Here is a 26012-nt window from a genome sequence, read left to right on the forward strand (position 1 = left end):
TCTCAATAAAATTGTTACATTTTAATATAATTTACTTAATTTAGATGAATATATTAAATAATTAATAATTTCCATTGACCTTTTCATAGCTCTATATCATCAATATCCATATATGAATTATCTGTAACAAGAAGCTAAAGAATTTTACAATACAATTTGTAACAATTTTTATTTTACTTTTATTTTTATTCCATTTCTTTTAATTTTTATTATATATTATTGTTTTCAATATTTATAAAAAACCAAAATATTGTGAATATTTATATAATTTAAATCTAAAAAGATCTTCATTTTGCTAAATCAATTAAATTATATTTGCAAAATATCATTGAAGAATATTATTTATTTTGTTAGTTTTATTTAAAATATTATTTAGCTAAAAAACTAATACTTGAAAAAATTAAATTTAAATTTAATTATTAAATTTATTTATTTTTTATTTAAATTATTTTAAATTTATTATTAATGTTGCTTCTACTTTATATATTAATAAGAATATTTTCATTTCTATTTTCTATTTTCACGAACTTAAATCAGATGTAAAGCAATTTCATGAAATTTTCAAATAGATGCTTTTATATAAAAATTTAATTTAATTTAAATCAATATGAATTTTATATTTTATAAAAAATAATTTATTAGTAATACATAAAATATCGCAGTATGGTTTCCCTATATCATACATATGTAAAACACCGGTGCGCATACATATCCTGTACACGCAATATGTGATGTACTACATCTGTACACAAATTACATATATTTACGTTTCAGTACCTTGTTTCAATACCACGCTGCACGTACTGTCCCTGTCATTAATATAAATGTTTTATATCCGCAACAAAAATTATATATTTCTCGACATCGATATACCGCAATTGTCCGCGGAAGTTGATTCGTGTTAATGACCCCGTTGGTGCGCATGTAACCGCAAGTATTGAAAAAAATTTTAAAAGAAACATACATATGTTGAGGTTGCGTGAACTGGGAAAGAGAGGGAAAAAAGGAAAAGTATGTGCAACTTTAATATCACATAGATTCAGAAAGGGGAAACAGGGTAAACGCAAAGCGGTGCGTGACGAGGGTTATAATGAATGATCTAATCGACACCTCATCGTCAGCGAATTATTCTCGAATTTCAAAACTAGAAATAAGATTAAAAACAATCTTCAACTATTGTACATACGTAAATTAAAGTATATGTAAATTAAATAAAGTATATATAAATTAAATATATTATCAATGAGACAAAATAATATAATTATTTTATATTTATCTATAATACAAATAATACATCTACAAAAAATAATAAAATTAATCAATAAAAATAAATAAAAAAAGTAATAGAATTATTTAATCAAATAAAAATAAAAATAAAAAAATTCATTAAACGTGAGACATAAATTAATGATGAGTTTTAAATATAACATTATAATTATAATTTTAGGGACACTCTATATAATAATTGAGTTTTTCTCCTTCTGTCTTGTTGATATTCGAACAAGGCAATTATGTGATAGAGTTGATTCAACTCCAATTAATAAATGGTTTCACATTTCACGTTAGAGCAACAGTGGGGAAAGCACAAGGCGAGTTTTATTTTATATCACTCGCCCTAACGAACAGAAAATAACAACGAGAAATAATGCAGCAATCAATCACGTTTTAATTAATATTCTATATCGTAGCTTACGCTATTATAAGAAAACTATATCTAATTTAATGCTAATAAATAAAACATATTAATATAATTAATATTTTAATTATAGTATATAGGTGAATAAATTAATAATAAACAACAATAAATTGATAAATAAAAAATTATATATGCATCAAAAAGTAAAGAAAAATATTAAAAATTGCAAAATTAAAACTATGTTAACTATATAAACTAAATTATACTACTATTATATAATATCGTGAATTTTTACATACCAACAAAATTTATAAGCATTATATATACATATATAATGTAATTAAACATTTTAAACATACGTTAAAAGTTGTTCGAGAAATTGCATGGATTTTAATAGCAACCGTAAATACCACATTGGGCGTGGGTAATGGCATTAATTATGCAGGCAATTAACATTCGGGCCACCCCTTGCAAGTAGGTATCATTTTACGGGGCCGTTCTTCCCCCTCGTCATCGATCTAAATATGTCATCTACTATGCCAGTACGATGTTGTGGCACGATACGACCCTTGTTCAAGCGTACTATTGAGAACCGCCTTGTGCACTTACGCGCAATAATATTCGCCACGTGTGTACCGCCAATTATTATCACTGATATTTAACAGGAACGTCAATTTTTGCAACTACTAAGGGAGCGACCCTATCTTTGCTCTTTTCGGGATTCTAGATTAAATCCAAGATAGAACATAATTTACGTTTAAAAGAGAACTCGAATATTTTGTAGAACGATATTGTGTTTGATTTTTTTCTCAAATCAAGTATTTATTCCTTGTACGCATTTTCCTATATCTTAAATTTAATCTGTTTTATATTACGTTTATCTAATTCATTATATATTATTTATATAATTATATATTTATGTAATTATATTATACTTTATTATTATTCAACAATTATATATATATATATATATATATATATATATATTTATTTATTTTTATGTTTATTTATATTTATTCAATACCTTATTAATTTCTCCTTTTCGTCGGAAAAATGTTTTTTATTAAGATAAAAATTTCCTAATCAAAAGAATATATATATAAGTTTTATAACAATTTTTTTAATTATAATTAATTAAAAGATTGCGATTTTAGAGAATTACAAATTTACATCTACGCAAACTATATTTAATCTCAAAATAATTGCATACAATATATATAATTGCAACGAACGCGAAAGTTATGTTAAAACATTTTATCAGAATAAGCAAACAAAGAATGTGAAAACAGTTTAACTAAAGTATTTAATGGAAATCGCGCGTGCGCGCGATATATATACATACACAGGTATGTGTGTGTGTGTGTCTGTGTGTATATTATATATATATAGAAAAACTGCAAAATCGCATCGCTAATCTCCGTTTGGATTCTACCCCATTTTATTTTGTATAACGTTAAAATATGCAACGAGACGTGTTTGTTATGCTGTGCAAAAGTATATTTTTTCGCTTACAACGACTTGAATTTTTTAACTGCGGTGTTTTCACGATATATATATATACATTTTAACGAATGGCGCAACTCGTACTCGTGACCAGACTACCAGTCCACCATATATTTAGTAATAAACTAAACGGATATAACAGATATAACTGACTTTTACTATAAATTTTCCCTTCTGTTCTCTCTCCCCCCTCCCTCTTTCTTTTTTTCTCTCTTCTCTTCTCTTTCTTCCTTGCTCCTTTTGCAGTTATTCATCCGTTATAAAACAAGATATTGCCCTAAATGCAACCATGAATGGATAATCCGGACACACATATAGACACAAATTGTTCTGTCTTTTACAGAAAATTATTTTTTTTTATAAATACCAAAATTATGTTAAATAGTATAAAATTTACTTGACAAAATTTACTAGCATTCATAAAATTAACAATATTAAAAAGGGATTGAAAATATTATTTAACACCAGATTGAATCAAAGAAATATTTTATTCGGAAAAGGAAAGTAAACATTCATAAAAAGCATTTTCTTTCCAAGGTAAAATAGTGTTCAATAATAAAAATTTTATAATAGGTATTTAAATTAGCGATTTATTAAAGTGCACAAAGACTGAAACACAACATAAATCACAAAACTATTTCACATGGGGTATCGATTGCAAAAGTTGCAATGTATCATTCACAAGTCAATCAAAACGTTAATTAAGGTCAATAATGATTAAACGTGGAAGATACATTAACTAAAATACATCCCATCATTAACATTGCCAACTAAATGGACAGATTCTGATTGACAGAATGAGTAAATTTGGAGTCATATATAATTTGCATTCTATAACCGTCTTAGAAATTTTTCGCATACATGAAAATGATAGAAAAAAATTCCTAAATTCAGAAGATCTAAAATATAAAGATATTTATATATATGTATATACAATATATCTAAACTTAACTAAAATAATTTTTTTTTATTTTCGATACACTGTCTCTTATAGCATTAAAAGCTTCAAAGAATATAAACATTATTTGTTTATAATGATTTGTCAATTACACAGAATCACTGTAACTTGGTTAACCATTGGAGAAATTTGTATTATATAAAATACACTACATGAAACAGTCTAAAGTTTTACTCAATTGCATATTTTATTTTGCTAAAAAAAGGACAAGAAAAAAATTAAGAGATCAATGAAGTTAAACACTATAATTAACTATATTCTTACACTACATTAATTAACTATATTCTAACACTCAAAGGAAAAAAAAGAAAATTGAAAAAATCGTAACATTGTTTTATTAAAAATAGAAATCTATTGAAAAAAATACTAGAAGAAGAAGAAACACTAAAAAAAATATAAAAAAAAAATGTTGCCAATCTTTCAGTAAAGGAGACTGAATATATAATAGGTTGAAATTAGTAGAAAGAGCAATATTATATATTATGAGATGTACTATACACTTTTATAATATATCCAGAGATTATATGTTAACGACTAGTGATCTTTATATTCTTATTCGAATTTTTGTAGAAAAACAAGCTTTATTATTTATACGTTAAACGAAGTTTAATAACAAAGTGAACCGTCAAAACTTTAGAGCGAAGATTAATGAGTGCATTAATGGATTTTGAAACAAGTTTGCCGCGTGATCTACATGAAGAAAGGAATCATGAAATATTTATTGATAATTATAACCCCCTTCCCCTCAATTATTCCAAATGATCCTCGTCGCAATTTCACGTAACACTCTATCTAATTTGCAATTAGAGAACTAATCGCGATATACCACAACGATTAAAGATTTACTGGAAGTTAATATATATATTAAACATACAAGTTGTATCAAAAAACTAAGACCGATCGATAGTGACCGAGAGCAATCTGTTGTTTAAAACGAAAAAAAAGCATAATTTTATTTGAAATCTATTATTCTATTATTTTTTAGCTTTATCGTAATACGTATTAATAGTTTTATGTATAAAAAAATTATTCAGGACAATTTCAACTTCGATCAATTTAATCGAGGATTATTTAATACACACCGTGTTTAATTAATATGATAAAATTATATATTATTTAACACATTAACACAAAAAGATTAGATTAAAAACAATAAATTGCATAGAAATTTTACTGTTGATAATTTCGCCAATTGATTAATTTAATAAGAATTTGATTAACTTAGTTCTAAGAAATTGGAAACGAATAAAAACTTCATGCATGCACATATATATATAATAGATTTTCTGAAAATGTGCACGAGAAACATTTCGAACAATTTGCTTTAATGATGTAGAAAAATACTTATGCGTGTTTTTTATTATTCCATTTTATAACCAGAAATGCTCTGTTTTTCAACAAATTATTGTTGTCCGTGTAATAATAAAGATTGTTATGGCATCTCCGAAATGTCATATTTATTAAAGAAATACAGGAAAAGTTTGCTATTTTATTAAGTATAATAGTCATTTGCTGTAGAATATATTGGAACTTTTGGAAAGACAGAGAGCGATTCTAAGAACATCCGATGCATTATTCTAGGGAAATCGCAGCTGGGATGATTATCATTGTCGTCCCTAAACTTTGACGACGGCATTGGTGCCAACATCGGGACGCTGTTACTTGTAGAAGCGCATTCGCACGTTTCGCATTAACGGGGCCAAACGATTAATTCGGCTGCCACCGCAGATGAATATTCATAAGGAGCGATCTTCATCTTAGAGCGCCTATTTGCAAGACCATATCGCCGTTGGAAAGACCTTCATGACAGAGAACCAGTTAGTTAGAGAACGTTAGGTAAAAAAATATAGGAAAAAAATGTATCTGTAACGATGACGTCGAGCTAGTCTGTGAAAGCCGTCGTCTGTAGGTCTTGGAGACGCCATTCTCGGCGACGATGTACTCAAATACCGTGCAATGCTCGAACAAAAACTTGAAGTTTAAAAGTCAAAGTTTAAAAGTCGAGTAAAGTTTAAAATCTTAAGAAATATACGAATGAGAATTGCTTCTCTTACATTTATTTCTTATATTTTATACTATTTCTATTAATAGAGATTTTTCTACTTTTAAAATAAAATAATTTTATTTTATATTTTTAATTTTGATAAATCTTGATATGAACTTGCATCTTAATATTAACTTGCATCTCACTTTCCTCTTGACATATATTGTAGATGATACATTCCTGAGTAACATACACTTTAAATTATGTGATGCTCTTTATTGGTTCCTGAGATATACGATTTTGAAATAATTTCCATATTTATATCATTTTTTTCATTCTATGTCTTATCTATATCTCATCCTATATCTTATAGGGTTGTATTTTTTTACATTTACTCATTATTGCGTGACTATACATTTTAAATTTACTATTTAAGTTTGCTACAGAATTTCGAGATAAATGCAGTTTTAAAAATTACTACAGATAAACTGTTCATTAATTATTGATTTACTTAAATATATATGTTATATGTAATTTACTATAAAGCAAACGCGGAAAAAGGACAAAGAGCCTTGCCCTGCTCCCTAAAACATTCTAACGTAATCTAAACCAAATTTCACTTTAAAATAAAAAAATAAATTTATAGGTTAAATAAATTTATAAATAAATTTATAAAAAATAAATTTAACTAAAAATAAATTTATATATTAGGTTAGTTTTTTCAGAAAGAGAATGCAGAAAGAGAGGCAGAGATCTTTCCTTTCTTACCTATGTATTTATTTTGCAATAAAATGAAACTATAAAGTATATTGTGTGATACTCGTAAAAAGAGAATTTAAGAAAGATACTTCGTAAAAAAGAAAATTTGAAATAAATGAATTCAATATTACTGCATATATTTAAATCTCTCTAATATTGAATAAAAATTAATATATTAATATTAATATTGAATATTAAATTTAATATTAAATAATTTAATATAAGATAAATGCTTAATAAAAGCATATCTGAGAAAAAGCAAAGACATAAATTTTGATGTTTTCAACCTTGCAATCAAAATAGTCGTTTGTTTCAAATGAAAAGAAATATTATTTTATTATATAACTCTAAATATAAATTGTAAATCTAGAGGTTTTATAAAATTAAGTTAATAGAAAAAAATGAGAAAAAAAATCGATTTGAAAATCAGACAAAAAAAGGCACATCAGCTAAAAAATTGGGTAAATGTTGACTAATTTATATTTCATGGATCACTTTCCTAACTTTAATTTAAAATCAAAAATAGATAAGTTAGAATTCTTTTAGAATGAGAATGGAAAGGCGAAAAGATTTCTCTTCTCCCTTGCCCATGCACTAGATATATTTACATTATAAAGTAAAATAATAAAATAATTTTGAAATTTCTCGCATAAAACAAAGTTATAAATAAGAAATAAATAAATTCACATTCGACATAATGTATATTTAAATTCGACATAATGTATATTTAAATTTCTAAATGAATGTTTAATAATAAATAGCTTAATAATAAATATTAGCCTAATAAATATTAATAAAAGTTTTTGATTAAAATGTTTTTGATTAATAAAAGTTTTTGATTAAAATTTTTTGAAGATTATTGAGAATGATCTTGAAAGTAAGTATGTCAAAGTTATAGACAATGTATATTTAAATTCCTTTGTTTAAAAATTTTTAGAATATTTCAAATCGCACACATATATTTCAGGATTTATCTTTTTCTCTTCATGTAATTATTTTTATATAAAAACTAACCTTGATAATTACTACCAATATACATACATATAAGATTAATAGTCATAGTTAATATAATGTGATCACTAATACTAAAATATAATAAAATTTTACATATATAAAATTTTAATTATTATATATATAATATTAATTTATATAAAATTTTAATTATTATATATATAATATTAATTTATATATATAAAATTTTAATAATATATTAAAGATAGAGATAGAGAGAGAGAATCTTAAGAAAAGAGAAAGAAAGAAAGAACCATTAATCTAAGACATAAGTCCACGTATAAAAAGAGAAGCAGCACGTGTTGCAGGAAACGAAGAAGATGCTTCGACAGCTATGAAATTCATCGATTCAATAGCTATGAAAACCTGAGGCACATCATCGATCAATTCAATGAGTAAAGAAAAATGAAACGCCGGAAGATCGATGATTCGGACCGAAGAACCTTAGTTTGAAGATTTCCAGAAACATCTCGTAGTTCCTTCTTCGCATTTTCTTTTATAGAGATATCCCTTTTTTTAGACTTATTATTTTTACTCTTTCTTGTTCTTTTTCTCTCTATCTGTCAAACCGTTATACAGAGTATCCCAAAAGTCCCGGTCGAATATTTCATAAACGATGCACTTTAGAAAGAAATATTTCAGACAAAAGTTGTATGGCTTGAAGGGGGCCATCAGACAGTGGCAATGATTTGACCTTGGAGAGTCATTTGAAGGTGACGTAAAGGTCACCTTCAATTTCTTAAATAGAACTCCCTATTTTTTATTACATATTCGTGTAGCTTATCTCGAGAGCTTTTCAAAACACTATAATAAAGTATTTCTTCAGTAATTCTTGAGTAATTTTCGAGTTATGAGGCTTGAAATCATTTCTTAATTTTACATAAACCGTAAAATATCTTGTAAAATATTCATTTTTCGATTATTTTATCTAATAATTTTATGTATAAAATAATAAGAGGAATCAATTGGTGTAAAGAAAAAACATAGTTGTTTTTAAGAAAAAAATATGTAATTTGCAATTAACAATTACATATTTTTTTTTAAAACAACTATGTGTTTTCTTTACACCAATTGATTCCTCTCATTATTTTGTACATAAAAGTATTAAGGTAAGATAATCGAAAAATGAATATTTTACTAGATATTTTATGGTTTATGCAAAATTAAAAAATGATTTCAAGCCTCATAACTCGAAAAGTACCCAATGAAGAAATACTTTATTATAGTGTTTTAGAAAGCTCTCGAGATAAGCTACACGAATATGTAATAAAAAATAGAGGGTTCCATTTAAGAAATTGACGGTGATCTTGACATGACTTTCAAATGAAACTCTTCCATGTCAAATTATTGCCACTATCTGATAGCCCTCTTCAAGCCATACAACTTTTGTCTGAAATATTTTTTTTTAAAGTGCATAGTTTATGAAATATTCAACCGGTCTGGGACTTTTGGGACACTCTGTATATGAAATATGATACAATTTTATATTAATATAATATATTATATTAATGTAATGCTCTCAGATAATATGCGGTCATGTCATTTCCAATTTCAAAAATGTTATTACAGCCGGTAGTATATATGTACATTGTTATGTAAACCCTCGCCAATGACCGCTGCTGACGACGGAAAGCTCGCGACTAACCCAGTAGTCGTTAACTCGAGAGCCTCCCGCCCCTCATTAAGGTCGATAACTTTAATCACCGCTTGCGCATCCACTCTCGTCGTTCCTATTTCGTGCCAGTCAACAACACTGGCATCAACCAGCGTGTGTCACTTTGTAGTCATCCACGTTTATCGTCGCATAGGGAGATCGTCTGCTCTTTTGCAAGTGCAAGTTATTACAGCGTTAATAAATTTTAAAAATGTAATCAATTGTAAATGTGTCCTTCAAATAAAATTAATTAATCATTAATTATCGCTTGTAATTAATCATCATTAGTTATCACTTGTATCACAATTAATTGCTCGTAATTAATCACCATTGATAATCGCATAATCCTCATTACTGTAGTTGTCCAAAATTCACTTTTTTTTTATGAACATACACATTAATCATACACTTAAATAAAATCTTTATTGTGTAATTAATTTGTTCTAAAAATATTTTAAAGTTATATAATTGTATTTTTAAATTTTTAAAAACGACACAATTATATTTAAATAATCAAAGAAGCTTCGTTATGGAAATATTATCTCATTATATTTACTGTTAAATTAATTCCCAAACAGAGACATACGGATATAAGAATTAATCATTAATCAAAAAAATATTATTACGTGAAAAACGCGTAATTCAAATAACTCGCTATCTCGATATCCGACGATGATCTATACCTTACATCAATTTTTCGACAGTATTATATACCGTGAAATCGCAAACGGCCAACATTATCGGTTTACGTGTCCTAACGCAATAACCGTGTATACCTTTATGGTATAATTTCCTTCAGACTAAAACACCCTCTTTCGAAAGCACAATCCTTCTTGCCAGACAGCAGAATAACCGTCAGTGTACGAACAGTGTTATTTTCTTCGACAAAATTAACTATCGTTTTACATTTCTTAAAGAGGATACTGGGATATTGGTATTCCTGTGTGTCTGTGTGTATGTGTATGTATACATATACATATATACAATTAACTATAGTGATATAATACATAATATATTATGGAATTTATATGCATCTTTTACATTTTATTCTTTCTTATATTGTTTAATTTATTCAGGAGTAAACTAAATATCAGAAATTTAAGAAGAATATTATAAATATTTATTATCTACATCTAGTAATTATGTTAATTTCTGATTAAAATCTTATCTTATTAAATTGAATTTAATATAAAAATTTAATATAAAAAAATTTATTAATATGTGTAAATTTTTTTAAATTACTAAAAATATTTTTATTTAATATCTATAATTTGTACAATTTTTGTATCAATTTTAAAATTGAAAAATTCTATTCTCTTTCTTCGGTTATTAAAAATTATTTAATATATATGTATATACAGTGTGTTTTATAAGTGGTGGACAAAATTTCAGGAATGGATTCCTCATGCTTAGAGAAGAAAAAAGTTAATCAACATAGGTCCGGAAATAATTAATTTTTGAGTTATTAAGATTTTTGTAATACAAAATTTTGTTTCATTTCTTGTCTTAGAAGTCCTTTTATAGGCATCAACAATGTTTTCCAAGTTCGGCAACATTGTTGATGTCTGTAAAATGGATGGAATTGTTAAATGTAAATTACATATTTTTTCTTAGAAACAACTATGTGTTTTCTTTACACCAATTGATTCCTCTCATTATTTTGTATATAAAAGTATTAAGGTAAGATAATCAAAAAATAAATTTTTACAAGATATTTCATGGTTTATGTAAAATTAAGAAATGATTTCAAGCCTCATAACTCAAAAAGTATTTCATAGAAAAATAATTTATTATAGTGTTTGTTTTGAAAAGCTCTCGAGGTAAGCTATAAAAATATGCAATGAAAAATAGGGGGTTCCATTTTTAAAAATACACTTCCGGTCTGAATCGTCTATTTCTGGCCGGAACCAGAAGTTGAAAATATCACCATTCGATAGAGCGCACCCGATTTATAAAGAAAATGTTTTTACTTTTTTGAAATACCACTTCTCTAGTTTTTAAATGGGTGGTATGAGTAATCTGAAACATCCTGTATATAAATATAAATTTGTATATCTATAGTGGAATAACGTTTCATAAAACTTATTCTTCTTTAAGATTTTTCTTGATTTGAATAATAAAAAGTTCAAGAAACTTATAAAATACATTCACGAAAAATTTTAACATATTTTCTGTACGTAACAATTATCTTTCCACATGTCCATCTGCGAATTATTAATATATTTTTCCGCGAATATTTGCATAAGCAACATATTCGGCCACTTTAATTACAAAAATAGATATTGATTAATTAAAAAGAAATAGTTCTTGCTGATCATGGAATCTGACAACAAATCATCAGATATCAAAAGTATCAAATATTAATGTACAGTGACAAAGAGATTTATTGATCACTGTATGATCTTAAAAGTAAGTGAAAGAGAAAGAGAAAGAGAGAGAGAGAGAGAGAGAGAGAGAGAGAGAACTACAAGTTCCGAAATCTATTTCCGATTCGTGATTTCATGCGCAAAGATTTGCGTACTCTCGTGAGAAACTCTCGAGTCTATTTTAAACTTGATTTGCAATATTGCAAGTTTATGTGTGTTAATCGACAAAAATATATTAATAATTTTGACTCCAGTAATTGGAATAATATTTAATTAACTAAATAAACTTCAATAACTTCATTAAAAATATTGTATTAATATTAGAACATCTAATTGAGAAATAATTAATAATACAAATTATTATAAAACATTTACACACATTATATATTTACACATATGTATTATAGATATACATATATACAAATATACATATATATGTAATATACATAGTATATGTGTCGTAAATTATAGTATATTTTTTATAACGCAATAATTTCATATATTTTAAATTTATAATTATTAAAATTATTATACTTTTTGCTATTAGATTTTTTGTTGCAATAATTGTAAGTCTAGAAAAGATTTATATGTTTGGAAAAAGAGGATGTACATAAACTATATATGTATATATTTTCCTCCATTTTAATAAATAAATAAATATTTTATAATTAAATTATATAAAATTTTATAATTAATATATTATATATTAATATATATATATATATAAATTTAAAATATATTAAAGAGAATGTGTAGAAGCTTGTTTGAAGTTGTTTAATTAAATTAAATATATAATTCGAATATTTAATTCGGAGATTATAATTATAATTATAAATTAAAATATATTAAATATGTTATAGACATTTAATCGTAAATAATCATTGTAAATAATTATTATAAATATGCTTTTATTCATAAATGTTTTTCTCATAAAATACTTGATAAAATTGATATTTGGAAATGCTACAAATAATTCAGCTGTAAGTAGTCGATAACGAATATCAAATAATTAATAATTGGAAATATTTTAAATAAATGTGAAAAAAATTATATATATATATATATATATATATATATATATAATTTTTTTCACATTTATTTAAAATATTTCCAATTATTAATTATTTGATATTCGTTATCGACTACTTACAGCTGAATTATTTGTAGCATTTCCAAATATCAATTTTATCAAGTATTTTATGAGAAAAACATTTATGAATAAAAGCATATTTATAATAATTATTTACAATGATTATTTACGATTAAATGTCTATAACATATTTAATATATTTTATATATATATATATATATATATATATATATATATATATAAGATGTTCTTTTAAGAAATGAATTTATATACATATCAAAAATATTGTTAAATATTATTAAATCAAATAATAAATATTTTATTAGTAAATTATATTGTTAGTAAATCAATCATCAATTATGTCAGAATTAGAAACAGTTTTCGATTATAAAACAAGTGAATTCTTATTTTTATTTATTATGTGCGATGTAGAAACAAAGAATTTTCACTTTGATACTTATAAAACACATACTCTATCTATCTTTTTATTCTATATCTTTTATTCTAAAACACATACTACATCTATCTTTTTATTCTATATCTTTATCTTTTTATTTTCCCATGCACTTTATAACAAAAAATCATTTTATGCCTTGATATAAAAGTCAATTAATTGAAAGTTACAATTTGTCTTGGTGGTCAATTATTATGTATTTTAGTGCTGTACAAATATTATATTTTTTATGATGATATTTTAAAAATTTATTGAATTTTTCAGCAATAAAAATTACGTTGTATAAGATTTACATCAATGAATTTATACCTGTTATACAATTCGAAAAAATCCAGTAAATTTTGAAAGAGTTCAATTCTGTGATTTCTGAGAGCAGAATGTAAAGTATACGTGCAAATAAATACATATGCATGATACTTTTTATAAATATATAGATAATTTTTTGTTCTTATGTGGCAAATGATAAATATATATAGAACAAATTATCAAAATCAAAAATCTTACTTGTAATTTTCAATAGAGATGTATCTATTTTGTATCCATTAAGCATTTTTTACTTGACTTATCGTTATAATACTATCTACTCTCTATAAACCTCAAGCCTTTACATTCTATATAACAGTTTCTATATTTATTATATTTATTTAATCAAAAATTATCCAATTTTTTCCATAATAATATTATCTCTTATGAATTTAATATTTTTTAGTAGTTATGTGTTTCTCCCAAATCATACACAAGTCTCTATAAAAGCCTTCATAAATGTTTCTGACTTTACACGAAAATTCGTGATATTACTCAATTTACCGTAACTCGTATTTAAAGTCTAAATAGCGACAAATACATCACTGCATTTCGTGCTAACAATAAGCATCGTTCTTCTTTCATCAAGTCATTTTTACCATCTTCTGTTGTAAAAATATCAAGCGCGCGCACACACACACACGCGCGTACAAACGCACGCAACACGCGTACACATATGTATATTACTTATTTATATATTATTAATACATAAATTATATATATGTAGGGGAGACCGGGGACAAAAGTAACAAGCCTCCTACTAAACTACACAATAGATTGAATAATTTGTACTATATAGTCAAACGCGTACGCCCTTCTCTTACTTTTCAGCTAATTATTGTAGAAGAATCACGCCAGTTGTACATACAGAAGTGAAATTAGTGTATTTGTATTATTCACCTAAATATTTCTTGTTTTAGTTTTTTTACATCTATGCCTAATTAAAGTGTACATGTTGACGTAATTATTTGCCAGTGCATTCTCCTAAAATGTATTCATAAGTTTTTATAGTTGATTTGACTAATTGTAAGTCTTATATAATATTTAAGTTATAATGCTTTTATTTAAAAAAAAATGTATTTGAGGACAAAAGTATAACACGACATTCTGTGGACGAAAGTAATATGTTTCAATGATTAGAGTAAGGGCGTAGTCCCATAATAACTGTATCAAAGGCGATTTTTATTACGTATATCATAATTGTAATTCGGAATAGATACCAATCTCTTTTATATAAGTAGTTATTATATAATTTTTACACTATTATTTAGAATTAAACTATTACTTAGACTTAAAAAAGTACAAAATTGGAATAATATTAAGTGTAATTATTTTATGATATTACTTATAATTATTTTGCTTAACAAAGATTATTTCTTTTAAGTTTTTTAAAAATAATAAAATATTTATTTTATTTTTTATTTTAATATAATATAATATATGTATACACAAAAAAAATTTATAATCAAAGTTATCTTGCTTAATAAAAAATTATAATAAAAGTTGCCTTAAATTGAAAAAAGTCATATCTATTTTATTTTCCCGAAAATAAGAACTGGTACTTTTATCTCCAGACTGTTACTTTCATCCTAAATCCCCAGGACAAAAATAACAATTAACGTACTTGCGAAAAACTATAATAGCTCTTTAAATATTTATCATTTGAAATTGAAAATAGGTATAATAATAGAACAATAAATGGAGTTTTTTAATATATAACCTTTTTTGTTATAACTCTAACAATAATTAATTAGTGACCTATAATACAAACCTGAACCTATAATACAAAAAATGTTACTTTTGTTCTCGGTCACCCCTATGTTTCTTTTATAAAAATATTAAACATAAATTATTTCATACACAATATACCGGGTGTTTCAGACCACCCGTACACCCCATTTTAAAGCAAAGGAAGTGGTTATTTTGAAAAATGTTTCAGACAAAAGTTGTTGAAGATAAAGTAATGCATTACATGGGTAAATTTGATTGACCTTGGGTGGCGTCGTGAAGGTCATGTCAAGGTCGACTTGAATTTTTTAAATGGGAACCCCTATTTTTCATTGCATATTCTTGTAGCTTATCTCGAGAGCTTTCCAAAACACTATAATTAAGTACCTTTTTATTAAGTACTTTTTGAGTTATAAGGCTTGAAATAATTTCTTAATTTTACATAAACCATAAAATATCTAGTAAACCATTCATTTTTCGATTATCTTACCTTCATACTTTTATGTACAAAATAATGAGAGGAATCAATTGGTGTAAAGAAAACGCATAGTTGTTTCTAAGGAAAAATATGTAATTTGCAATTAACAATTCCATATTTTTTCTTAAAAACAACTGTATGTTTTCTTTACACCAATTGATTCCTCTCATTATTTTGTACATAAAAGTATGAAGGTAAGATAATCGAAAAATGAATGGTTTACTAGATATTTTATGGTTTATGTAAAATTAAGAAATTATTTCAAGCCTTATAACTCAAAAAGTACTTAATAAAAAGGTACTTAATTATAGTGTTTTGGAAAGCTCTCGAGATAAGCTACAAGAATATGCAATGAAAAATAGGGGTTCCCATTTAAAAAATTCAAGTCGACCTTGACATGACCTTCACGACGCCACCCAAGGTCAATCAAATTTACCCATGTAATGCATTACTTTATCTTCAACAACTTTTGTCTGAAACATTTTTCAAAATAACCACTTCCTTTGCTTTAAAATGGGGTGTACGGGTGGTCTGAAACACCCGGTATATAAATTCTTTTACAAATGTATATGTTACGTCCAGGGGAGTTCACGATTCTTTTCTTTCCCGTATCTGGTGCACACGTGCACGACTTCCAAAATCGTTAATGACAGTTAAATTGAAATGGGATTCTCAGTAAATGCTCCAAAATGACAATCAGATATTAACGGGCTATAAAGAGTGGCATCTGGTTAACTAAGGCGCCAATCAGTCAGACAAATTTGATATTTTCTGATCACTTAAAAATTCATAAAATCTAAAGAAGCTATAGAAAATAAAAGAAACTATTCATGAAACGCGAGTGACCGGATGTTGCGACACACGTACCCATTTTTATTTCAAGAGGATAGTAAAAGCCATCCCTTGTTTTTAGCATCCTGCAAAGCATAAATTACTACCATCTCCGATACTGAAAATCCTAAGTCCCCCGTTTTGGAAGATGCTCTCCTATTCGCGAACGAATGTAATAAAATTCTGACTTGTTACATTTGTTCTAAAATGCTCATAAGTAGGGGCAGGGAGGAGATCATGGAAATCTAACGAGGGTTTCTATTCGTCAACTTCCCTTATTCCTCACGCTAGGAGAAGGTAATCCAAAACGATATATAAGCGCGAACTTCGGACAAATCGACACTTATAAAAATATTCCTCAAGCCTTCGTGATATTCATTATTATCATTACTATCATTACTATATCGAGATTAACAGTATCGAGTCAGTGCAAATATCTTATCATCTTCAAAACCAAGGGGGCCCAGTAGCAATTGCTATCAGCTTGTTCTCGTTTTCGACAAGTAATTAACAGTATCGAGTCAGCGCAAATATTTTGTCATCTTCGACGCCAAGGGGGCCCAGCAGTAATTACTATCAACTTGTTCTCGTTTTCTACAAATAATAAGTATTTTTTTTTATTTACGAAGTTCCTCTCCCCCCATCTACTTCCTTTACTTATTATAATCGCTTCTCTAGTGGAACCCGTTTCGAGGAAATCCACTAGAGTCCAAGCAAAGCGGGTCTGATACCGTCGCAATCATCGTACCCGCCGACTACTGGCGCGGGCTGTGGCCGACCCTTCTTTCATACTAAACTTAAATGAAATAAACATGAATCTTCCCATCACTCGAATTTTCTTAAATCATATCCAAGGAGATACGCGAGACTCCTCATATCCGTCCCCTCGAACTTCTCCCCCTAATTACTCCTCGTATCTGCTTCCTGGAACCCTTGCTCCCAGTTACTCTCCCGTGAACCACACGGAAGCTGACCATCCGCCTGATTTCCCGCCGTTATCCTTTCCTTCTCCAGCCCACGCACCGGTCCTAGATTCTCATCTCTTCTCTCTTCCCGCTCTTCCTCCCCCTATCTTCTCCGACATTGATCTTAGCAATCGGAACGTCGCTGTAATTCTCGCCTTAACCTACCTTCCGTACACGGACCCCATCATTTCAGGTCAATTCACCTTGGGCCCTGGCCCCATACACATTCCAACCCTTAAGGCCTTTCTCCGCATCGCCCCTTCCGCTATTTCCATCCCCTGCTTTACACCTTTCACCGATAAGCCCATCGCCTTGCCCATAGAATACTTCCGAGAAAGATATCCTCCCGACCTTGAGATCCCCTTCGTCTCTCTCTCTCTCTCTCTCTCTCTCTCTCTCTCTCTCTCTCTCTCTCTCTCTCTCTCTCTCTCTCTCTCTCTCTCTCTCTCTCTCTCTCTCTCTCTCTTGCACACGCACACGCACACACACACACACACACACACACACACACACACACACACACACACACACACACACTCACTCACTTAATATTGTATTAGATCATAAAGAACTATAATCAAAATGTTTATATAATCTTTTTTTTCATTATATAATGTACGAGGTGTGTTTAAAAAAAAGGTGACTTTTCAAATTTCGCGGGCTACGTACATTCGATTTTGGAATTTTTTTTTTGTTATGTTGGTACACATGTCTCCAACATATGTTGACATTATCAGCTGTCTTGCATGTTTGGTTTGTTTTTCACAGATATAATGGTTAGACGTGTTTTGGCGATTTTTTGCTATCGAAAAAAATGGATCAGAGAATCTGTATTAAATTTTGTGTGAAAAATAAAATTAAGTGCTCTGACGTACTTGAAATATTGACTGCGGCATTTGGCGAGTCTACTCTGAGCAAAAAAAATGTTTATAAGTGGTACAAGCTCTTCACAGAAGGTCGAGAAGATGTTAATGACGATGCCCGCCCTGGACGCCCCAGCACGTCAACAACCGATGACAACGTCGAAGCAGTGAAGAAATTGTTATGGAGAATCGTCGAATCACTATTAGAGAAGTTGCTGAGGATGTCGGCATATCGGTTGGCTCATGCCATGCAATTTTTTCGGGTGTTTTGGGCATGCAACGTGTGGCGGCGAAGTTTGTTCCGAAATTGCTGAATTTCGACCAAAAACAACGTCGCGTAGACATTGCTCAGGAGCTGTTGAATGCCGTCAACTACGATCCAGATTTGCTCAAAAGGGTCATAACTGGTGACGAAACTGAAAAGACCCATGAAAGAAGAACGGAGATTTGCCACGATTGAGGAGATAAAGACCGCATCGCTGGAAGAGCTCGAGACCATACCAAAAAGCGCAGATCAAAAGTGCTTCGAGGATTGGAAAAAGCGCTGGCACAAGTGTATAATATCTGAGGGGGATTACTTTGAAGGGGACAAAATAAATATTGATGAATAAATAAATATTTTTCGAGAAAAATAAAAAGTTACCTTTTTTTTTTAACACACCTCGTACAATAAATTCAATTAAATTTATTCTTTCGCATTCAACTCAATCGATTCCCCCTCATCACCCACGCTCCTGAATCGCACTTGGTCCCAGGTAAAAAGGAAAAAGGGAAAAGGTTAAGTTCCTTTACCAAAAAGGGGACTGTCAAGCGGACAGAAATAGCGTAAACTCGGCCCTTGTCGTTGACCTATCTTTGGCTCTCCCGCAGGCTCGCTCGACCCGAGACACTTGTCCTTAAGGCATCTGTTCTCGGGATACAAGTATTACGCCCTTCCTTCGGCCCATCCTCCCTCGGGCCTGGACGTAACAATAGAATCAAGATATATGATAATATTTTGTTAAGTTAGAGTAACAATTGGCAAGCAGATTGGGTATTAATAAGCAAACTGTTCAAGAAAACTGAAAATACGTTATAAATTCAATTATATCAATATATATATATGTATATATATATATAATATATAAAATTATACATAAAATAATATAATATATAAAATTATATATAAAATAAAATAATATATAAAATTTCTTTAAATTCAATATATTAAAATATATAAGTAATATATAAATAATATAATATACGCACACACTCATATATATAAATATGCATATAAATATGCATATACTCGTACAACCATATACACATATATTAATAACTTGGCTTGATTATATTTGTGATAGAATTAATCGATAGCTTTTACATAATAAAAATGTTGTCACTTTTATTCTGTATTTTTTGCACTCTATGAACGGAGATACTATGATAAAATATCTCTTTAATTAAATAAATTTTGATTTAGATTGAATTAAAATTAGATTAATTAGATTAATTAGATAAATTTTGACAAAATTTAATTACGCTAATTTTCCTTTACGAAACGTAAATTATCATCATTCATATATATAATAGCAAATATTGGTAGATAATAAATCGCATTGTTTGCACTTTAACTCGAAATTGAATTTGGATGAATTTGTACCACTTGGCATCCGAGCCACTCATATATAACCCGTATATATTTATAGCTAGTTCTTATTTTTTAGTATTTTTTATCTCCAAAATTTTCCTTGAAATGTAGGCAAGTGAGTTACAATCAAAATCAAATAATCGCACTATATATTGGTAACCTCGATCGTGGATAATTCCAACATGATTGCGAACAGCTTCTTCGTAAATTCAAACATCTCAATTGTCCTCAATTGTCCTGCGTGCGCAACAAGTGGTCGCAATCATGCCAGCGAATCGTTCGTCTCAGCGCCTGACATCCCGGGAGGGTTCTGCAGCAGGTTCTGTGCCAGGTCAGCAAAAGTATGGCCACGAATAGCAAACAAGCACTAACCCACATTGGATCAAGTAGAAAACCAGCTAGTCATTAATCTAGTAAATCTAGTAAGATTGCATTATCGCCGTTCTATAAACAAAACTTATGCTTACGGTTTGCGCATATCGAGCTGACATTTCTGAATAGTGATATTACTTCAAGCATAAGTACATTTCGTTGCTCAACTCTCTGGGAAAGCACTAAATCAGACATACACCTTCTCAAGATGGTAAATATGAGGCTATCAAAAGGAAAATTGTTACAACGAAGGAGATGATAGGTGACTTCGCCGTATATTTTACTGTTATGAGGTGAGAGATGGTAAACTTACAACCTCTTTTCATCATCTAAGGAATTTAATTATGAGGCAATATAGCGATCCAATTGTGCGATTACTTTTCGAAACAATTACTCGATCAAATAAATGAAATTTTAGCAGTTGCGACATGTAAGAGTTAGAAAGTCTATCAGGAATAGCAAATTAAGATATGTGGACATTGTTAAACCACCAATTCTCGCATTTCATACAGAAGATACACTGGTCGTAAAAAATATCATGAACTTTATACATCAAAAATACTGTACAAACGCTCTCACATTACAGATTAAAGAATTCGCAAAAAAACTGGAGCGAAAATTACAGTATCGCCAAGGATACTTATAAGCCGAGAATAGCGATTAGATTATTAGCAAGTATAAAATACGGAAAATTAAGATTCCGTGACTGAAGACAAACTTAAGTTCGAACTTTGCATTAATAATTGCAATTTTATAAGTCTGCAATTTTTAACAAAGTTCAAATACAGATAAAAATTGTTGATTTGTAATTTTTTGAATATTAAAAATTTAATTTTGTCTATGAACATTCCTTTATATTAGCATTCGCTTTACATTTGCAAACTTCAAACCCATATGGAATTATGTAATTATTGATCAAGTTATTATATATTATATATTTTGCATCTCCGAGCGATCTGAAATTGAATTTGCTTTGTGCAATTAGTACAATAATTATATTAGTAAATCTTTGTTTAAATGTAATTATCCATGTATAAAACATATAAAATTATTCTGTTACTGCAAAACGATATGTGAAACAGATATAAGCAGTAATAAATAAATTAATAAATCAATTAATATACTTAATATAGTATTTTTCTTGACGTCATAATTTTAAAAATACGTAATTATTGCTTAAAACCAAAGTCTTTAACCTTTATAATAATCATAAGGTCAATATTAAAATCAAAATAAAAATTATTCAACTTCTGTCCGTTAAAACAAATAATTACTAAAATTCTAGAATGTATCATTCTTATTTATAATCGTCACAATTTTCTGATATTATTGCTTTTGTAGAAAGTTTTAAGAGAGTTTAATACTATTTACAACAATTTTTTGAATATATGCATGAAGTCTTTTCGCCTTTTTCTCAAAAAATTATTTTTTAAATAAATATATCACATTTTTTAAATTCTTACATCAAATTACTTAAAAGTCTCTTAAAAGACACAATAGTAATATAATTTACAAATGATATTTTTTTTATTTTATATTATATTTTATTTTATATTATATTTATAATATATTATTCTTTAAATCTTATTGAATCTCTATGAAAGAGACTAGGAAAAAAACAAAAAGAGGCAAGAACAAGCAAGAAAACGTGAAGAAGTGAGAAAAAGCGTAAGAAAAGTGATAGAAATAATAGAAATAAAAGAAAAGCGCGTACAGATTTATTGCATATCCTTATATCGTATCATCGTGGATTATGGAACAGGGATGAGTGTACAAATCATGTAAATGTTAAAAGTTGTATGGATACGCAATGCACTTGATCAGCACAATATCAATATGCACGATTTATAACGCATCCCTTTATACGCGATAATTTAATAATACGATATGATAATTTAATAATACGATATGAAGATAGACCGCAAATTTGTACGGACCTTAAGATGCCGATAGTATATGAGAAATAACAAGTAAAGAGATGAAAAGAATGAAAAAATGCGAAAAAAAATAAAAGAGAGGGAAAGAAAATAAGTAAAAAAAATAGAATAAAATGAAAGAAAAAGGATGAAGGAAAGCGAGAAAGTGGGAGAAAGCGTGTAAGAGTAAAAAAATTGAAAGAAAATAAAAGAGACGGCGAGAAAAAATATGAAGGGAGATCGTAAAAAATAAAAAAAAATTAATATAAAGTATAACAACATTTATAATGGAATAAAATGTCATTAGCAATCTTCTGATGGAAATTGTAATATATTGAAATTTATCTCTTGATTTTCTTAAATATATGTCGTTTCGAATTTTATTTATAAAATATTTTTCATTAAAGAGATACATACATAACATGTACTGACAACGTATAAATCTTTGCTAATTATCTATGTTTCCATTTCATTATGCATATTACATTCCATTATACATATTATTGATTTATTGATTTATAAAATATTTTTAGTTTTGACACAAATTTTAATATTGTAAATATTCTTCGATTTAATTAAAAATCCTTTCTTTATTGATGGACGCGCATTGTTAATTTACAAATTAATAAGTGTATTTAAGTAATATAAAAATATTACTTCTCACTAAAATATTGGATCTTCGTGATGTACTAAAATTTAATATGAAAATTAAAATACACATTAATATAAAGTAAGATTAATATAAAGTAGCGTAGATCTATGCGCAAAACATTTATTACATAGTTTATAATTATTTAGTTATTATTTAAATATAGCTGTAAATATGTAAATATTAATTTCGTAGGAAGGAATATTTATGATAAATATTTCAATCATCGAAGTTTCATTAAGTTTGCAACTTTTCGCTTGAAGCAAGATCTATTCCGTTCAGTATTTTCGATTTGAAATGAGATCTAATACATGTACATACGATTCGATATGGATTTCCAACTTTTCACGCATGGAAAGTGGGAAATTCATATGGAATAATGTAATTATATCTAAATCTCATTTCGCACTGAAAGCATTGAGAAATGTTGAATAGATTTCGCATTACGTGAATAGTTACAAACTTACGTAAAAACGTGAAAATGTATAATTCGATTAAATCTAATATTAGCTTTCATTATCTATTCACTAAAAAAAGTAATTAAGAAATAACAGAACTTTTATTTTTTTGTTAATCATTTTTTAATAAATAATGGCTAAAATCTTTTGAAGGTAACTGGTCTTGTGACTTTGATATATTTAACATGTCAAAATTATTAGAATTGGCTCCAGTAATTCAAATCAATCTTAGTAGTATTATATATAGTTAGTATTATAGTATTGCAAAATATTATATTTCCTTTATCTATGTAATATAAAATATATTTTAATTTTAATTCTACTTTCCTAGCTCTTTATAATGAATATTATTATAAATATTATTATGAATATTATTATGAATAAATTTTTATATAGACATGTAACCTATATATTTTATGTAATAAATTGTAATGTTTTACAAGCTTTACATATGTAAAATGTGTAAAATTTGGAAAAAAAGATACAATCAATGAAAAAAGGCATTAAATTAAATGTATGTGGCCAAAATAACAATTATAAAAATAAAATTAAAAAATTTGAGTTAAAATAATATTTCTTTAGAAATGCTTTTTTACAATAATAATTTAATAATACAAAAGATGTATATTTATTTTTATTTATTAATATTATTAAAGTATTATTAAAAATTATTATTTTTATTTGCATATAAAATAATAAATAAATATAAAATATTATTTATTAATTACATCATTTAATTAATTATTATACTTAACAGAATTATTAAACTTATTAAATATCATATTATATTTAAAATTAATATACTTTTGTCTATGAATTGTTTATTATCAAAAAGCTGCGTACCAAGTATATCGGTGCTGACAACCTGTTCATGTCTGAATTTTATTTTTGCGACGCGACTTGCCACCCAGCTAGCGAGAAATATAATTTCTAAACATATATGGTCGCTGTGATTTTACAACTGACGCAATTTTCTCTAAAAACAAAAAATAAGAAGAAAAATTTAAATATGATTTTGTTGCTTTTAATTTCAGTAATTTTTCTTGCCATTAATTTATATTTTTCCTTTAATATCATTTTTGTAAAAATTATGTTTTAGCTAATCAATTTTTTAAATTCTATTCATGTTGTAATTGTTGTTTTGATTGAAGCGAAAAGTATATTTAGTCTCTCTTTACATTTTTGTATCTTTTGGTTAATTAACTATAAAATTAAATTTAAATGATAAACAAATTGATCACGAATTTGTAGAACATCTAATCAAGTGATTAAAGAACTATGTCACAATCCGAAGATTATTAAATATTGTCACATTATCAATCATTATTACAGAGAGAGAGAGAGAGAGAGAGAGAGAGAGAGAGAAATATTTGTTAAAAAATTCTAATAATCTTTTTAACTATATAGTCAATATATGTTTAACCATTTAAAACTCAATCAATAAGGAATATGATCTACTTAATCCTTTCTAGATATGTTACGTCATATATGCACATTTCATGAATGCTAATATATTTTTTAAGCCATCTCAAGTTTTCAAATAAAATAAGGAAGGTGTGTTCTGAATATTTCAAAGTCCACGAATAATAAATGACGAATAAACAAAAACAGTGTCAAAGAAATTGTCATCATTTTATTAATTGCTGGAATATCTGTTTACAAAAAAAGAGAGAATACGTTTTTAAAGTTGTTGCTATGAAATTTGTGATGCGATATTTGATATGAGTGAAATTTATACTATTGTAATACAAACCACATTGAAGAGAATATATATATATATATATATATATATATATATATATATAAATGTATATTTCTTTGCAAATTTACAATATTAGTAAACATATTGATAATTATTGTTTTGTACTATTTTATTATTAATTAATATCCATTTTTTTCAATTCAAACAAAGCTTTTGTTAACGATCTTAGAAGCCAGAGATCATACAATCATTTAGCAGATTGTTCAGTAAATAGTATTAATTAATAGCAGATAATGTAGACATTTATCATTATATAATAAAAGCATATAATAACAGTAAAAATTGTTTATTGAATGGCTTTTATTAATTTTCAATTTTACATTGATACTTTCAAATGAAATAAGAAAACGTTTTTTGATTTAATGTTGATATTCATATTACAACATGTAATAATCTAGTTTGTAATCTTAAAATAAAATTAAGATTAACTAATAAAGCAAAATTAAAATTTTTGTAATATTAAACATAAAAAATTTTAACAAAAAGCAAATGACACCACAAGCGTTGAAGAACGACGTAAATAGCGACGTAAAATTCAAATCAAAAATTAATTATTACATAAGATATTAAATGATCAAGTATTACATAAGATATTAAATGATCAAGTATAACATATTGATTATTTTTTTAAAAAAGCATGAT

At 27.1% G+C, this 26012-nt stretch overlaps 1 protein-coding gene and 1 pseudogene across 3 annotated transcripts in view; one reads left to right on the top strand and one right to left on the bottom strand.

Annotated features, from left to right (window-relative positions):
- The window catches only part of LOC105249612 (connectin), a 265723-nt gene that overhangs the window by 103864 nt on the left and 135847 nt on the right, over window positions 1–26012 (bottom strand). The window lies entirely within an intron of this gene.
- Window positions 18345–19097, top strand: LOC105257431 (annotated as a pseudogene).

Source organism: Camponotus floridanus, unplaced genomic scaffold (genome assembly GCF_003227725.1).
Source record: "Camponotus floridanus strain SB8 unplaced genomic scaffold, Cflo_v7.5 scaffold90, whole genome shotgun sequence".
Taxonomy (NCBI): Eukaryota; Metazoa; Arthropoda; class Insecta; order Hymenoptera; family Formicidae; genus Camponotus; species Camponotus floridanus.